This window comes from Microtus ochrogaster, chromosome 1 (genome assembly GCF_000317375.1).
Source record: "Microtus ochrogaster isolate Prairie Vole_2 chromosome 1, MicOch1.0, whole genome shotgun sequence".
In the NCBI taxonomy this organism is placed as follows: domain Eukaryota; kingdom Metazoa; phylum Chordata; class Mammalia; order Rodentia; family Cricetidae; genus Microtus; species Microtus ochrogaster.
In genome coordinates, this window is record NC_022009.1 from 93,868,518 (window position 1) to 93,872,925 (window position 4,408).

Consider the following 4,408-nt stretch of genomic DNA (forward strand, 5'->3'; position numbering starts at 1 on the left):
GGAGTAAACAGAACAGAATGCTGGGAGGAAGAGGAAGTGAGGTAAGATGCCTCAGACAGACGCCATAGCTCAGCTCTCGGGGGCACACGCGATAAAGCTCAGACCCAGAATGGACGTAGGCTAGAATCTTTCCCGGTAAGACTGATGCTACACAGATTATTAGAGATGGGTTGATCGGGATATGAGAATTAGCCTGTAAGGGCTAGAGTTAATGGGCCAAGCAGTGTTTAAAAGAATACAGTTTGTGTGTTGTTATTTCTGATGTAAAGCTAGCCATGCGGGAGCCGGGCGGGACGAAAAGCAGGCCCACAGCTCCTACAACAACTTTTGAACAGGTTAGGGCCTGTCCCAGTTAGGTTTTTGTCAACTTGGCACAAACCCAGATCATCGGGGAAGAAGAATCTCATTGAGATTCTCCCCCATCAGGTTACCTGTAAGTGAGTCTGTAGGGCATTTTCTTGATTTACGATTATTGATGTGGGAGTGCCCAGATCACCGCGGGAGTGAGCTTCTGTGCAGGTGGTCCTGAGTTGTGGAAGAAAGTCTTGATGACCAAGCCGGAAAAAACCTTCCCCCATGGTCGCTGCTTGAGTTCCTGCCCTTACTTTCCTTGATGATAGACTGGGATGTGGAAGTTTAACATGATGTAGGAGGATCTTCTATCTATCTGTTGCTTTCATTGGTTAATTAATAAAGAAAACTGCTTGGCCTGATAGGTCAGAACATAGGTAGGCTGGGACTACAGAACAGAATTCTGGGAGGAGGAAAGCAGAGTCAGGCAGACACTATGCTTCTCCTACCCAAGACGGACGCTGGTTAGACTCATGCCGGTAAGCCACGGTCAAGTGGCAATAAGAAAAATGAATTAGATATTAGAAATGGGTTAGATCTATATGTAATAGTTAGCCAAGCCGGGCGGTGGTGGCGCACGCCTTTAATCCCAGCACTCTGGAGGCAGAGGCAGGTGGATCTCTGTGAGTTCGAGACCAGCCTGGTCTACAGAGCTAGTTCCAGGACAGGCTCCAAAGCCACAGAGAAACCCTGTCTCGAAAAACCAAAAAAAAAAAAAAAGAAACAGCCAATAAGGGACTGGAGATAATGGGCCAGGCAGTGTTTAAATGGATACAATCTGTGTGTTGTTATTTAGGTGTTAAGCTAGCTGTGTGGTAGCCGGGCGGGACGAAAAGCAGGCCTGCTCACCTCATCACTACAGTAACACAAATAAATCCTTTTCTCTTTAAGTTGCTTTTGGTCACGGTCTTTATCCCATCAATAGAGAGCAGACTAAGGCAGGGCCTCACTTTATCTAAGGCCTCAGTGGGAACATTTCTTTGTGTTAGGTCTCAAACCTGGGGCAAATGGCTAATTGAGGTACGTATTAACATATTAAGGCAGACCCTGCCTCTAGGTTCTCCCAGCATCCCTCAGTCCCTACCTGGTACAGGGTATGGCTGGCATACCCTGCCCCCCACCCTAAATTTCTCCAGCCTAGTGGCTGGGCTCCCCTTCCCTGTAAAACCCAGCCATTTTGGCTACCTGCCCGTTTCTTCTACCCTTTACTCCCCTGGTTTTCTCCCCTCCCTTCCCCCTCTCCTCTGCCCAGTCTAGTTCTGTGTACTCTGGACTCTCCCGGATGTCTCTGCCTGCGGCCCTTTGATCTACAATAAACTTTCTCCTCCACCGAACCTAGGAGCAGTCATGCCCTCCCTTCTCACTTCTTAGTTTTGTTCAGCGTGGACTTCAGGGTCCACGTTCAAGGCCTAAGCTGAACTTAATTGCCGAGGAAGTACAATAGTTTAATCAATAGTCAGAAACAAGGCAGCGCGGAGGAATGCTGACCTTGAAATCTCAGCAGTTCTGAGCAGCAACCGTGTGGTGGCAGCCAGTGAAGGAGAAACCTTGCTCTGTGGGTGAAGGCAGAGACAGAAGAGTTCATTTGAGAATGGCTTTTTGACGCTTGGCCTGCTGGGGCAGGGCTGTGAACCTAGCTGCTTGAAAGGCCGAGGCAGGAGGATTCCAAGTTCAAGGACAGCCTGGGCAACTGATACCTTGTCTCAAAATTTTTTTTCTTTTTAATTAAGAAAAATAAAAATCTCTCTTGGTTCCTTCCTTTTGGAAGCACCTCACTTTCTGCTTTGCAAACAGTTCTGGTCACCCCCGCCTCTCCCAGGACTCTGGGTCTCTGGGATCCAGTCTAGGAGAGGGCTTGGAGTCCTTTGCCTGATGGTGACCCTTCTGGCACCTGCCTAAGTTAGCAAATATGAACAGCATTTGGTGAGAGCAAGGGATACGAGTGTCCTGGTCGTGTTTAGCTTTCATCCTGCACACAATGAGAAGGTCCCACATCTGACCGCCTGGTCCCCTGGGGATGTCTGTCATATTTCTTTACTGTGGTAGAAGGAAGAAAACCCATTTATTTGACCTTGGGATGCCTGTGGAAGCTCTCGTCAGGCTCCAATTTCTGTTCTTCTTTCTTCCAGGGCACTGGCTGTCGTCTGAGTGTCCCAGCCGAGTGCTCAGTGCGGTGGTATCCTTCAGAACTCATCGCTCCCTGCCTGACTGTGCCATCTCCCGCTGTGCTGGTCAGACAAGCAGTGCGCATTCTCCCAGAGATGGCTGATTGTTATGAAAACCTTTGCCACATAAACAGAAACAAGGCACGGACTCTTGCAGATACGAGTGCCAGCAAATGCCAGCAACTTTTCTCTTCTAACCTCTGGAACACAATTGCATCAGCTCAGCCGTGTGACTGGGAAGAAATACCAGCCTGAAGACCATCTGGTAAGAATGATCCCACGGCATGGTGGATGGCACCATGCCCAGGTGCCTCAGGCAGTTCCGCCTCACCTCTGATTTCTAAAACACCCACACCTGTGCATTCTGACATGGCCGTGTAAAGGTGGGTCTGCTCCGGCATAGGCTAGAGGGGTCTGAGCCTAGGTTGTGTGTCCTGAGGGGCAATGTCAGGCTCCCCTCCTGGGTGGGTTAATCTGAAGTACAAGTCCTGAAGTTAGCTTCAGGACAGAGCTAACTCTGTTCAGTGACTTATCTGGAGCACGTACAGTCTGAGGAGCGAGAGATAATGGCTGTGCGGCCCCAACGAAATGTCAGCGATGGAGTAATTCATACGCGGGCAAAATTTATTTTTCTACGTTCGAGAGGTTTGAAGTTGTCAGCCAAGTGCTGGCGAGTTGGTGGCTTGTGAAGGGGTTTGCTCGTAGAGGGCAGATAGGCCTGCTTATCCTTATAGCGAGAGTAGAAACGTGCCCCGCCCCCCAACTATACTAACTATACAACTAACTATACAACTAACTATAGTTAGTGCTATAGAGCACTAACCCAATCGCATGGGCAGAGTCTTTACAGCCTGGTGAGCTCTAACCAGAGGGACACAAACATTCAGACCACCACACACACAAAGCCAGGAAAGATCCAGCTGATGTCCTGAAAGGCTCTGCAGGGAAGTGAAGGTCCCAGAGGAGGGCGGGGCAGCTGGCCTACACCAGTGTGGATGTTACCCTGTTGTGGTACAGGCCAAGGTAAGCCATGGTGCCACAGGGGTGCGCACCGCAGAGAGAGCACTCTCATGCTGAGCACTGTTAACAAAGTCTTTGTAGAAGAGAAAACCATCGTAGTTAGCTAGGCAGAGGAGGGCTGAGGGCCCAGAGGACAGTCTCGGATCTGGGACGTGAGGTAGGGTTAGGCTGAACTAACATTCCAACCCTCGGCTTGGGAAGTGTTACTGGTGGTCAGGGTCTGGACCAGATGTTTCCAGGTTCTTGGCTTCTTATCCAAAGGATTGACAAAAGGGCTCATAAAGATTCACAAAAGCAGCAAGGCCACATGAGTATTAAAGGCCCCAGGCTACAGACATTGTTTTTTCAAACAGTGTCCACAGGAGAGGGGGTACTTACTTACTCAGGACTTTCATTTGGGTCGTTCCCTCTCTTTTTTTAAAAAAAAATTATTTATTTAGTGTACAGTATTCTGTCTGCTTGTATGCCTGCAGGCCAGAAGAAGGCACCAGACCCCATTACAGATGGTTGTGAGTCACCATGTGGTTGCTGGGAATTGAACTCCGAACCTTTGGAAGAGCAGGCAATGCTCTTAACCACTGAGCCATCTCTCCAGTCCTGGGTTGTTCTCTTTTTTGATTGATAGATAGGGTCATATATTCACCTTTTGTCTTTCCTTCCTTTCTAGTTTTCTGAGACAGGTGTCTCTCTATGTAGCCTTGCCTGTTCTTGAACTCTCTACTTAGACCAGGCCAGACTCAGACTCAGAGATCCACCTGCCTTTGCCTCCCAAGTGCTGGGATTAAGGTCTACACCAGCACAGCTGGTATGCATTTATTTTTCTTAATTGTGCATGCCCTTTCCCATAATGCATCTGGTTTCGATCACATGCA